Here is a 14,836-nt window from a genome sequence, read left to right on the forward strand (position 1 = left end):
CCAGGATATATCTGAACTATATTTATGTTTCTGAAAGACACCTAAATATTGTCTTTTTATTTCCCATATATATTCTACAGTGACTTAACTCTGAAATTCAGCATTTTATCATGTTGACATTCATATCCTTATTATTTAATTTAATGTGACTATGATACTTCAGAAGATTCGGTTCTTATCATGTTCAGCATTTTTTCTTATCATTTAAAAAAATCACATGTTTACATTATATTGTTTTAAAATTGAAGTATTGCCAGTAATGTATTATATATTGTGACATTGATTACTTGGTTAATTTAAAAACTTTATTTTCTATCACAAATATTTTAGTCACAAAATGACATGATTTAATGGAAAGAACATGGGATCAACCTTGTCGTGAAACAGGTTTGACTTGTTGCTAGCTAGGTGCATGACCCTGAGAAAATTACTTGGCTTTTCCTGGCATCACTTTCCTGATATGCAACATGAAGATGATAATCACAGTACTTATTTCATATACAAATGAAAAAAAAATCCACATAAAATGTCAACCTGACATAGAGTCACCATTCATAGATCTTATTTACTGTTATTTTGTTGTTATTGTATCATGATCATGCAAATTGTTTTCTGTTTTAGCCAAATATTTAGGCACTTCTGTTGTGGATTTAAGTGTGTGAGAGGGAGGTAAACACTTTTCTTTTATTTTTATTAAACTTTAAGTTTTAGGGCACATGTGCACAACGTGCAGGTTTGTTACATATGTATATATGTGCCATGTTGGTGTGCTGCACCCATTAACTCATCATTTAACATTAGGTATATCTCCTAATACTATCCCTCCCCCGAGTGGTAAACACTTTTCAAGGGAGCAGTGACTTCTGATGAGGAGTGAGTAGGATGCTAAGGGGAAATGGACAAGAGTCTCTGCGTGTTGAATCTCAAACTGGAAGTCAGAATGCTGTGTTCCTTTCTGACCATTATTTGTGTTTTTAATGGTGGCTTGGTTCCCAGACATGCTTACCAAAATATAATGAAGCCAACACATAGCTGTTTTAGTTGACTATTCTGAGATTTTAAATACCATTGAAAACATTACAAGAGCTATACTATGCCTAAATATCAACAGCCTGCAAATATATGCTGACCTCCTTCTTAGTTGTGGATTTCCTGGATTATGGTATACAGATTTTGAGTTTCGAAAATCTATGAAAAAAATCTATTTCCCCTCAAATTATAGATTTCTTAATATAGTATGGATATTAACTTTAGAAAATTTAACACAGAAAAATATCACTGGGTTCCAGTAAGCTATAGCCATCTATATTACTTCATAAATAAAAAATACTAAAATTAAATAGCAAACCAGGCTAAATATTGGCCAATCAAGTCAAGTCATTTAAAAATAATTTCTTGAATGAATCAAATAGGGAGCAAAGATTGGCAATCTATGCCTACTGGCAAACAACAATCATTCCCTTCCATTAACCCTCTTAACAATTCCTTGTTCAAAAGCCTACGTAGAGTAACAGCTGTGGAAAATATCAAAGGATCAAATATAGAAGTCATTAGAAAGGATATGAGAGATTCAAAAGGGAGGCAAAAGAGAACTTACATGTATTATTGGACGTTGAAGAGAAAAAATAGTGAACAAACAAAAAGGAAAATTGAAGTTATAACTGAAGAAAAAAGAAATTGAAACTGTAATCAACTCTTTACTTTGAAATTTTTATGTACAATTATTATCAATAAATAATTATCTTTTAAAATTCTTGAACAGCAAGAACTGACAATTATATGATCAAGAAGGAAATAAAAAGTCATGGGCCAGAGGCAAGGGTGATATTAAAAATCAGAATGGACATACTAACCAATCAGAAAGGAAGTGGGTTATGCGCCTTCCATGCTACTGCTGACTGACATCTAGTAATTGCACTGAGAGGTAGAGATGTTGTTTCGTCGAGGTGGGTTTTTATCAAGTTATTTATTCCTTCTGCATCCTCCTCTCACAGTGAGTGAGATTACAAAGGTTACATTGGGTAACTTCGGCTACTATTATTCTCTGTAACAATCTTCAGGGCTCACATGAAATGAATCCACTAAATTCTGGCTTTGGGAGGTGGGAGTAAGGGGGTTATAGCATTTTTACTCAAAAGTTTTGTTTTTGTTTTTTAATAAAGCAACCATATCTTAAAACTTTTTAGATTTTATTAGAAGATATTAAACAGATTCTTATTAAAACAGTGTAATACGGATCAGGAACCAGAAAGGCCAACTCCACTGGAAGTATTTTCCATTGATGTCATTGGTTTGAGTTCAAACGATAGCTAAACTAGAGGCAAAAAGAAGACACATTCCTTTCCCGTTGCAGATGGGAGGTCACCAAATTTAAAGATACCTTCAGATGTTTGTCTTCTCCAGGGACAGCTTATTGAAAAATTAATACTTTCTTTTAATAATTTTATTTAACGAATCTCTCACTATATTTAGATAAATGCTCTCTTTTTAAAACATAATATGGATATACATAGCTTACTGGATATAGAAGGATAAATGGACTTTTCTGTGGCTGCATGTATACTAAAATTTAATTTATTCACTCATCCAAATATTCAGGGTTGGTTCATAAAAGTCACTTAACTGGTGGAAATAAAAAAATATATATTTCCTATCATTCTTATTATCCTAAATATACTTACAAGAATAAATGTGATTAAGATGACTCTGAGTGTGTGGAGATTCATTTCCCACCTTATTTGGGGAGTAAAAGGGGTGATATTTCACCGGCTTAATGCATATTTTAATACTATTTTTGTTGGCCTGATGGTTCTTTGCTACATATATACATTTAATTTTTAAAATTCTTAATCATTTATTCTCTCAGTATTTAGAAACTTATCGTATTCTGTGAAATGCCAAGCATTTTCTTGTTGTTTTACAGATTACATACAACTGGACATATTTATTTGATAGTAAGATGCATACAATTTTTATTTTTCAGACTTGAATGAAGTGATCATGTAAACTAGAGAAAGGAGATTAAAAATAACCTCTGGATATTCCTCTCATGTGATCTTTATTCTGGATGAAGCATTAGGACAGCTAATAGACGTGTGTCACTGTAAGTATTGTGTAATGAACTTAGAATGTTTATTTTTTTGTTGCTGCATAACCTCGTATGTTGTACACTTTCACAGAATTTAAGAATAGTAGATGTAGTGTAGTAGCAGTAATGGGCAGAACAATAAAAACTAAAATACTAAGTGGCAGGGATAGCAACACGGAAGGGGAAAATTATTCTGGTTATAGAATCCCTTAAATTGAGTAAATATTTGATATAAACAAAAGTGAAGGACAAAATGATAATTATTTATGATATCAAAGTGATCTTTGCTGGAATATACTTGAGAGTGTGACAGCGTTCTGATGAGGAAGTAAAATAATTGTAAAGCTATGCTGAGAAGAATCATAATCTTACTATGAATAAGAAATGCGTTACGAGTTACAGGACTTGAAAAATAACAGAATGAGAAGCTTTTACAAGCCAGGCTATTTTAATTTTGGTGACGGTTTAGAATCTATAGAAGTACCAAAAATTATAGCACCAACTTCAATTAATAGAATGTTCAATCTGTAGCTAATGAAGTTATCAAGTACTCTTTAATCATGCATCTATAATTTTATCATACAAAACCATTGCATTCATAAAGAGAAAAACAATCTTATAAACTGGCCTGAGGACTTCATCTGATCATATAAACGAAGAAATAGGCTTCCAATTTAACATTCTGCAGCGCTCTAATGCAATTCAGGGGTAAGTGCTATTACCCTTGGTGAAGAGGTTGAATTTGATAGCCATTTCACTGTTAGACTAACGATGGCCTGTTATATCTCTTAGGTTACAATGTCTTTGATCCTGTGAATGGCAAGGAAACATACAACCTCAGGGGGAAATTCAGACAGAGAAGGTATTTAGTAGAAAAGCCTCCAGACAACTGGAGTTTCTTTAGATTTTGAAATCATATGTAGACATCTTAGCTGAGAGTCAACCAGAATCCACCAGTAAGGCATTCAGCTTGGTTATACCTGTGCTGTACAGATGGCTACATATGTTGTCTGTCACCACAATACACATTCAAATATTAATATATGTACAAAGATTCAAATGTCAAATATGTCTTATATTTTGACTTATGAACTTATTTATTATCTTACTAACTTGGACTTGTTAACCAGAGAAATTACTTACATAATGAAAGCTCTTTTTAAAATATCCTATTACCTTTCCCCCCAAAACTGAACATATAATTTGGAAAAGTCTCTGTGAAGGAAACAATTAAAATTTTGTTTTGCATTTGTAAAACTAGAGTTATTTTATTTCCTAGAATGTAACAATAACTTACCCTTTCCACTTCAGATTTTGAAAATTTTATTTGTAGTAACATTTTACCTACATCCAAAACAGGTGGTGGATCTAATTTATATTTTGAATGGACAAATAACGTTTTCTGAAAAGTTGTAAGATGTGCTTGCTTTAGCCAAGTCATAATTTTTACTCTCTCATAGTCCCACAGAAAACACGTATTCGCGATATAGCTGAGTAAGGAAATTTGATTGCCAAGTTAGCAATCAAAACAAAAATCAAACCTACTAAATGTGTTACTTGCCCTACTTAAAAAGAAATTGAGAGATGATAATATTTAATATGTCTTTTTAAATATAATTTATCTAGGTTAGATTCATAGAGAAATTTCCGTGAAGGTAAATATTCCTATACCATAGAGATGATTTTAAATGAAGTGAAATTATTTTTAATTAATATCATTGGTAACTTGCAACAGAAGGGAATTTTCGTGTTACTTAAACCATAATTTTCTTCTAACATGGCTTAGGCCATTTATCAGAACCATGTTGTTAAATGCAGATTTGCAGAAATACTTTTCAATGAAATGTAAGACTACGTGATATTTGAAACCATCCAGTTTATTTAACTTGCTTAAAACAGTGTTCACTTTATACAAGTTCCCTTTGATAAAATCACTTAAGCGAACATTTTTTATATCTATGTACACATGTAAATGTGTGTCTTTTTAAAAAATAACCATGATTAGAATGATGAGCATATAGAACTTTATTTATACCAAAAAATAACGTGGTGTAAGAAATGCTTTTATGAAGCAAAATGTATCAAGCCCTCTAGTGGTGTTAATGTATAAGATATTTCATTGTGGTGTTTGCTCAATCAAAGCAGGCTTTTTTTTTTTTCTTTCTCCATTTGAGTGCAAGTATTTAACATGTTTTTGACGTTAGCTTTTTGTAAATTCCAATTTGCTCTGCTTGGCAGATAATTTGTAGAATACTCTAGGTGGTTTTTCTAAAGAAAAAAATCTTAACCTTAGGATTAACCATTTTAAATAACTAAACTTAGTGAATAAATGAATGGCCTGTTAGGAGATGAATCATAATTTTTAGATCAGTAACTGTTATTTTTGGGTATAATGTTAAAAGACATTGTAGTGTTCCATATGCATGATGATAACAATACTTTTTAAAAAGAAAATTTACGTAATTTACAAACTTAGAAAAAAAAATCTTCATTTAAATAAACAACACAATTAAGGATAAAAAATAGCTAAGACTTCCTTTGTAATTCTTACTGAGATCTTTCATGCTATCTAAAGTCTAAAGGAGGTTAATGGTCTTATTCATAACTAAGGATATTTACACTGCAATTTTTTTTTAATTTGGCTCTTTTTATAGAAGGCACACAATTAGAGAGGAGACTTAGTTGGCAGATCTGCAAAACGTGTTTCAGTTATTAAGGCATGAGTTTTAGCTTCATGCCAGCAGTACTTTTCTTTCTTTAAAAAAAAAAAAAATTAAAGTATGAGCATTGGATGTATCTACCTAGGGGAAACTGACAAATATCATGCAGTAGAAATGGAAAAGTAACAATGAAAAGTGTAAGACACAAAGATGAGTCTCAGAGTCTATCTGTTCTCAAAGATGAATTTCTTGATTTCCTGTCCTTTATTTCAACATTATTTTAGAGTCTGAAATTAGGCTCATAGAGTAACCACTGAATACGCTGTGGTGGAAAGTGCTATACTAGGTTTTGGAAGACCCAAATCACTTCTCAGCTTCATCCAGTTTTCTTTGTTGTAAAATCAGAATAATCATGCACTACCTAACCTCACGTGCTCACGAGCACTTCTGACACTGATCACCATTCTTTTGGAAAAGTGTGCATTATCACTGCTTCTCATCGAGGAATACATGCAGTTGGAGAACATGTGGTCTTCTCCCTAATATGTGCACACTCATTCTTGGAAGTCTTCAATTAAAACTGATTTAAGTCAGGCGCAGTGGCTCACGCCTGTAATCCCAGCACTTTGGGAGGCAGAGGTGGGCGGATCATTTGAAGTCAGGAGTTCGAGACCAGCCTGGCCAACATGGCAAAACCCTCACTCTACTAAAAAATACAAAAATTAGCTGGGGGTGATGGTGCACGCCTGTAATCCCAACTACTCGGAAGGCTGAGGCAAAAGAATTGCTCGAACCCAGGAGGCAGAAGTTGCAGTGAGCCGAGATCATGCCACCGCACTCCAGCCTGGGTGACAGAACAAGACTTCGTGTCAAAAAGAAAACGACAAAAACAAAAATAGTAAGTTAAATAGTCTATATTAGGTAGAGTACTGGGTACAAGTGGTCCATACTAAGATAAGAACCTAAAATAAAATGCTAAATCTTAAAAGAGACTGGGTTTATGCACGAAACATTTTGTGCCTTGGTCTAACATTAACGTGATGTCTGTGTAAAATGACAAAAAGAACCAATGTTGAATTATGCTATATTTTCCATCACCCCAGATTGCTAAATGTGTTCCTTCCAAGAAATCTAAATGAATTATTATATACATTTGCTGTCATGTATACATAACAGTTGTGTCGTTGTTAGAGGTTTCAGTAATTAAAATGGGTAACAGAAGCTTAAGTTACTTTCCTCATCAAAACTATGTTCCTTGGAACCACATTATTATAATGGTTTTTGTGCTCTTATACATTGGATGTCTTAAGCTGAGTACAGTTTAGGAGATCCTTTCTAATTACAAGAAGATACTGCTTTCCTCAACACTGTGATCTAACCTGTGCCAAATCTGTACTATACACTATGTAAATGGCTAACAAGTCAATTGCAAACAAACTGAATGTACAAATCTTAGTGTTGGTACTGAAACCTTTTCAGAATAGTCATCAGGATTTAAAAGTTTGTTTAAAAATTTGCAAGCATCAAGTGTCAATCAAAACTGAAGATGAAACACTAACGAATGTTGAATTCTCATGCTTTTAGGTGCACTTCCTTTTTAGAATTTTCAGTTATCTGCTATTTTTACCATAACTATTTTCTTTAAATTTGTTTCACTTAAATTTCCTGCATGCTAACTTTGTTTGTATGATTGAAATAAAACTGCAGTATATATATATATATATATATAGTGTGTATATATATATAGTGTGTATATATATATAGTGTGTATATATATATATAGTGTATACACACACACACACACACACACACAAAAGTACACATATTGGCCAATAGGATTTAGTATTTTGTTTTAAATCAGTTATATATATACTAAATCCTATTGGCCAATATGTGTACTTTTCACCGTCTAAATCTACCTAATTTCAAATATAAGATATACACTTAAAAATCTTTAGGCTTCACTCTGAAACAAGTTCATGTAGCAACTTGAAGACATTGATACTTGACTTGTATATGACCCAAATACATAGATTTTTCACATCTGCTCTCAGATTGTCCTAATTTAATTCACCATGATACATGATTACGTGACATCATAGACAGTAACTCCAAAAAGGGAACGAAGAAACAGAATACTCTGGAACTTGGTATGTTTTTAGACTCAACCCTACATAACATATAACACTATGAAAGTTACATTTTTGGGCTATGAGTCAAATGGCCTTGTCTCAGCACCCAGCTGTGCCCTCAGGTTACGTAGTCTTCCAGGTTTACAACATTATATTCACTTCTAAATGAATAAATTGGATTAGAGGATTTTTAAGATATCTTCTAGAAATATGTTGGTTCTAGATCATTGAGCCACTCAAAAGGTTATACCATCCTGTAATGTGAGGGCAGCAAAATATTGTTTTCCCGAATATTTTTCCTTTGCAATCTCCTTCCATCTTTCATGTCTTCCTTGGTTGTTAGGAACTTATTAGAGCTGGAGAGAGCTGAGCTGCCAGCTGTCTGAGTATTCAGTTAACACAATAACCCCAAATAAAGAAATAGTCAATTAATCACTCACTGCAATGATGTAAGCAGGAAGCTAAACTGGAGAAAGAGACCTCAAGGAGGAGTTTGGACCCTGGGGCCGGTTGAGTATCAGTTGAATCAACACAGATGTGATGGTCAACTTATGCCTTGGGATTCCTGAAAAAAAAAAAATTCTGTTTTTTTATGGACCAGCAGCTAGTGGTCGGGGGTAAGATAGGACTAGGAGTGGAAAAGTACTGAGCACTGAGTCTGCATCGAGAAAATTGTCATCATGTTTCCCTGCTCCCCTAATAAGGAGGTCTTAGCAGAGGAAGGCCTCTGCTGAAAATTCCAGATAAAGAAGATCTGCATGAAGGTATATGATGTAGGAGTATAGATATCCGTAAGAGTATGGCTGGCCAGGGGACTCGAGTCTTTGATTGCAACTCCCTGCAGAGACTGCAGTGCACTGGCTGTGCACCCAGTCTATTGTGGGGAGGGCAGCTCTTTCCTCTGAAGCTTACCAGGTGGTCTGTAATTGCCTGTGATGATGTCTGAAAAATCATACATAGGGTTTTGGTCTCAAGCCAGATTCCCCATTGATTATCATCTTACATGCCTACTTCTTCTTGAGTTTAAATTAGGGAGTAAAATCCAATAAAATTGGTCATTTATTTAGAACATGGGGTCACATCGCCTTCTCAGGCAATTTAAATTTAGAAAGACCCTTGCCCTGTGCCTTGTTTGCAGTGTTATTGATACTAAAATGAACCCCACCCTCAAGCAACTTAGTGTCTATTGGAAGTCCAGGGGGAAAATATTCAAAACAATAACATTAATATTGTAAAGTGGTTTATATAATGCGGGCTTGCTCAAAACAGTTTACTTTCTACTCATAACTACTCTATTCCTTATGCACTATGGTGGTCTTCCATTTTGTGGATGTGAGAACAGAAGTTAAGTAAGGTTAAGAGGAGTTAAGTAACCTGTCTGCTGGCAAATGGTAAAGCTGCTTACAGAGGCAATGCATTTAACCACTGTGTTTTACTTCTATTTTAAAAAACCTGAAGGCTATAGATATGCATAGAATGTCAGGAGAGAACTGAAAAGAAGTCCTGGATTCATGCAGTAAGTTGCAGAGGGAGTGGTACCTACATGGGGTAGACCTGGGGTGTGTTGTGCAGGTGAAGGGCTGGAATTGAAAGGCACTTAAGGTGCAAGAGACGTGAGTAGGGGCATGAGTGCTGTGGACTAAATCAGGTTGGTGTTTCAGAAAATAAATATCAAGTGAGCAATAAAAAAGAGGCTGAGGATAGAGGGAAGGATTAGATAGAGACAAAGAGATGAATATATTGAGGCAACAATCAGAAGAACTTTACACATTATCTTACATAGTGTGTTAGTGAAATAGAACTAGGGAGAGAATAAACAAGAAAATTTCCTATATCATTTTCTATTTTGATTTAATGAATGATGCCTCAAATGGAGCTAAATAAGTATAGGAAGAGGAGCAGGTTCATGAAAAAGATATGTTTTGCTTCGGGGGACTTGAGTCTATTGAACTACCAAGTAAAGGTAATTTGCAAACCATTATATATGTGCATCAATAACTGCAAGAGAAATGAAAGCATAGGGAGCATAGATTAATGAGAAGGGTACCCCAAAGCATGTTGTCCAAGAAAAGACTGGAGCAGAACAAGAGCCAGTGAGGTACAATTTCAGAGTATTAACAAGAAAGAACCGATGATGATGATGAGCCCATTGCAAAAGATAGATTAGTTAAGATCACAACTGAACTCATACTTGAAATGGATCCCTAATAAAGTCACAGGTTTATTTAGCAAGGGCAGGATTTGTAGTGTGGTGGAGCTGAAGCCAGATGGTGCTGGATTGAAGAGTGATAGAGCAGAAACAGATTAGATAAGGAAAGGCATGAAATTTGACAGTAGCTAGAAGAGATAACAGAACTAAGGAAGGCTTTCTTTTTCTTCGTTGACTGTTTTTTTAGCTGTATTTAAAAAACGGTTTAATTACTTTATTTTTGATTGACACATGATGTACATATCTATTGGGTGCAGTGAGATATTTCAATACATATGGACATTACATAATGATCAAGTCAGGGCATTTAGTATTCTGTCATCTCAAAAATTCATTGTTGCTTTGTGGTGAGAGCATTCAAAATCCTCTCTTCTAGCCCTTTTGAAGTATGCCATAGAATATCGTTAGCTATAACACGCTTGTGTGTAATATCATCCTAGAAATTATTCCTCCTAAATTACTGTGACTGTGTATGCATTAACCACTCTCTCCTTATACCTCCCTTCCTTCCCTTCCCCAGTCTTTAATTACCATTTTTCTGCTCTCCACATCTATGAGATCAGCTTTTTTGGATTCCGCATATAAGCAGTGGCGTGTGCTATTTGTCTTTCTGTGCCTGGCTCATTTCACTTAACGTAATATCCTCCAGGTTCATCTATGTGTCTGCTAATGACATGCTTTAATTCGATTTTTGGTGACTAAATAGTATTCTATTGTAAAAATTTACCACATTTTCTTTATTCATTCATCTGTTGATGGACACTTGGGTTGATTTCATATCTTAGTTCCTGTGAACAGTGCTGCCATAAACATGGGGCTGTAGATCGATATCTCTTCTAAATACTGATTTCATTTATTTTGGGTATATACCCAGTTGTGTGACTGCTGGATCATATGGTAGTTCTATTTTTAATTCTTTGAGAAACCTCTGTAATCTTTTTGTCTGTGCTAATTTGCATTCTCACCAACTGTGTATGTAAGTTCCCCTTTCTCCACATCCTTGCCAGCGTTTGTTACCTTTTGTCTTTTTGAGAGTAGCCATTCTACTGGGGTGAGGTGATGCTTTCTTGTAGTTTTGATTTTCATCTCCATAATGATTAGTGATGTTTAGCATTTCTTTATTTACTTGTAGATCATTGTATGTCTTCTTTTGAGAGATGTCTAGTCACAGCTTTTGACCATTTAAAACATTTTCGATCATTTTTAATTGGATTATTTTCTATTGAGTTGTTAAGGTTTCTTATATAGTCCAGACATTAACCTCTTGTCAGATCTATAGTTTGCACATATTTTCTCCCATTCTGTAGATTTTCTCTTCATGTTGTTGATTGTTTCTTTTGTTGGGCAGAAGCTTTTTAGATTGAAGAAATACCATTTGTCTGTTTTTGATTTTGTTGCTGAACTTTTGAGTACTTGTTTGAAAAATCTTTCCCAGACCAATGCCATAGCGCATTTCCTTTATGTTTTCTTCCAGTAGTTTTATAGTTTCAGGTTTTACATTGAAGTCTTTGATTCATTTTGAGTCGGTTTTTTATAGTGTTATTGATAGGAGTCTACAATCATTCCTCTGCATGTGAATATCCAGTTTTTCCAACATCATCCAAGTTTGCAAGGAGAAAGTAAAATAGTCTCTGTCCTCAGATGACATGCTCATACATATGACTCCACCAAAATAAGTTAAAATTAATAAATGAATTCAGTAAAGTGGGAAGATAAAAAATCAACATACAAAAATTAATAGTTTTTATATGCCAATAGTGAAACATCTAAAAAAGAAATCAAGAAAACAATCTCACTTATAAAAACTACAAAAAATAAAATACCTAAGAATAAATTTAACCAAGGAGATGAAAGAGCTCTACAATGAAACTATAAAACACTGATGAAAGAAATTGAAGAAGACACAAATAAATGGAAAGTCATCCCATTGTCATAGATTAGAAAAATTAATGTTGTTACAATGCCCATACTACCCAAAGTTATGTACACATTCAATGCAATCCATATCAAAATACCAATGACATACTTTACTAAAATAGAAAAAAAAATTCTAAAATTCATATGGAACCATAAGGGACTCTGAATAGACAAAGCAATCTTAGGCAAAAATAAATAAATAAATAAATAAATAAATCTGAAAGTGTCACCACATCAAAATATACTACAAAGTTATAGCAACCAAAGCAGCATGTTACTGGCATAAAAGTAGACACAAGCACCAATGGAACAGATAGAGAATCCAGAAATAAACGTAAGTACTTACAGCCAAGTGATTTTTGACAAAAACTCCAAGAACACACATTGGGGAAAGGACACTCCAACAAACGAAGCTGGGATTCTTTTGTTTTTGTTTTTAATGGGAGAGGTATGAAGTTTAAAAAGTGCCAGGAACGAGAGTGAGGTTGAAGATATATGGAAGAGAGAATAAAACTGGAGGCACAATTCTCACAGCGATCAAAAGATGAGATTCAGGCAGACATTGGCTTCAGAGCCAGCTGCACCACTTAATGGCTGTGTGACTTGCAATATCACTTAATTTCTCAGAACTTCAGTTTCTCCATCTCTAAAATGTGAGTAACAATAGTATCAATCTTAGAGGGTTATTTTGAGTATTAGGTGTTATTATAAAATGTACGTAAAAATAAATTACAGTGAGAACTCATTATAATATTTGCTATTATTTTTATTTGGTGTAAATCAGTTGGCTTCATCAATAAAGAGGCCTAGAGATAAACACACAATTGAAGACTGGAATAAAGAGGAAATGACTGATATTTCTCTAGGCAATTTTGTAAATATGATACTCAGGGAGATGATGCCTTATCGTCTCAATGACTTTAGCAGTTATCCATTTTCTTAAAATAAAACTTAGTTAAAAGTGGAAAATCAAGACCTTTTCTGGCCTAAAATTATAAACAAACAGCGGGTCAGTTCCAAGGTGTTTGGCAGTAAGACTTTTTTTTTATCTTAAAACTGTAAACATCTCGTTGGCACAAAGATGTTTGGAATATTTTTAGTTATCTATTCTATGGTACATCTTATATTCTTCAGGTGAAGTGGAAATCTTATTTTACCTAAATATAAACCTTGAGTGGATTCTTTGCTTAATATAAGATGTGACAACCTAATATAGACCTTTAAATAATAATAGAAAACCCTCCTAACACTGATCTAACTTACAAAGAGAAATAAAACTATCACATCAGCTTCCTAAGCAGCCTTAAACAAAAAAGTATGATTTTAATAAATATGTATATTAAAACAGAAAGTATAAAGCACACTAGATATGATAGTTGATAACATGGCATGCATATTATGAATCTTACTATTTGAAATGTGTATGTATAGAAATATTTTTGTTAAATACACAACTAGTCACTGAAGGAAGTTTTTTGTTTGATGCTAAGTTGATTTAAATAGTTTTTAGTGGTCTTTTATTTAACCTGAAGAATTGGAATCAAATTACTTTATGTTTCTCAATTTTGGTTATTATCCTTTCTCTCTGTGGGTTAGTCACAAATTTAGATGTAACCAAAAGTAATTTATGATGAGCCTGAAAGGTATTAATAAAGCTAGGAAATGAAAAAGTAGTGTTCAGTAATAGGGCTAATTTTCCTGTGTATATTTTATAAACGGACATTTTCTTACAGACTGGGAGTGTATATAAGTTATATGTTTTATTAAGAGTTCTATATACAATTCTATCACAAGTTCCTAAATGAAAACAGTCCTGTGCTTTCTTTTATTTAACCTGAACCACTCTTCTTTTTTTTGATGATTCCAGGCTAATTTAGCCTGATTTACTGTTCTTTTAAAAATATAAAGTTATAAATAATCTCAGTTGTGTTGAATGGAAGTTAAACTTAAGAGAGAGTAATAGCAAATCTAAGGATGCAAGTTCCTAAATTTTGTTCTATTTCGGTATGCCTTACTCACGCTGATTCATGAGCTCTTCTGTGAATCAACATCAGTCCTTATCCTTAATTGTATATAGTGTTCATTCTAATGTGATTTTCCACTACATTTAAAAGCTTCCTACTTTTAAAAGCTGGCAGCACGTGAACAATTTATACCTCTTTGGAACTCTTACCTGTTTGGAGGAACAACCAGCTTCTTTTGGGAAATGACTTTTAATTAATAAATAGAACATTTTTCATCACCTTCAATGGCATAGCTTTGAAGAGAATAGAAAACAAAGCTGGTGACACCTTCTTGGGTCTGGCATGCCAAGAGGGGCCTAGAATTAAGCAAGTAGTGACAGTCACAGCAACTGCTAGCTCTTTTTAAGCATCTGTCTTTATTTCAGATTGACTCCTATATTTTTCTCTTTCTTGACTACTTCTTTGTTGCGGGATAGAGTTCTCTTTGGTGTCAATGTACTTAATGTTTACTTTCAAAGCAGAGAAAAGTGAATACGGGGTGATGACCTTCACTAAAGGCAAAGAAGCCTTATCAAACTTAGAGTGATATTGATAGTGATTGTCCAACACGCAGCCTTTCATGGGGAAAACAGTGATCGATTTTAATTGGTTACCTTTTAGTGTCAGCACTGTTTTACTATGCAGCTTTAAATACGCTTATAAACTGCAGTGGTACTAAAACCTAAGAAGTCATATTCTGATCATTTCTTTTGTCAAAGAAGCATGATCTTAACTCATGAGTCACTGTTAAATATAAGTGTAATGTGAAGGAAAAATGAAAATACATTATGAGTAGTTTTTTGCCAATTTGTATAATTTTTCAGTTA

At 33.6% G+C, this 14,836-nt stretch overlaps 1 protein-coding gene across 1 annotated transcript in view; it reads left to right on the forward strand.

The window, feature by feature from the left end:
- TENM3 (teneurin transmembrane protein 3) overlaps positions 1-14,836 on the forward strand; it is a 2,735,422-nt gene that overhangs the window by 85,524 nt on the left and 2,635,062 nt on the right. Inside the window, exon 2 of the mRNA XM_034959455.3 lies at positions 2,984-3,103. The gene's annotated coding sequence lies outside the window, so the exon portion shown is untranslated. The remainder of the gene's footprint in view (positions 1-2,983; positions 3,104-14,836) is intronic.

The sequence above is a fragment of the Pan paniscus genome, chromosome 3, assembly GCF_029289425.2.
Source record: "Pan paniscus chromosome 3, NHGRI_mPanPan1-v2.0_pri, whole genome shotgun sequence".
Classification (NCBI taxonomy): domain Eukaryota; kingdom Metazoa; phylum Chordata; class Mammalia; order Primates; family Hominidae; genus Pan; species Pan paniscus.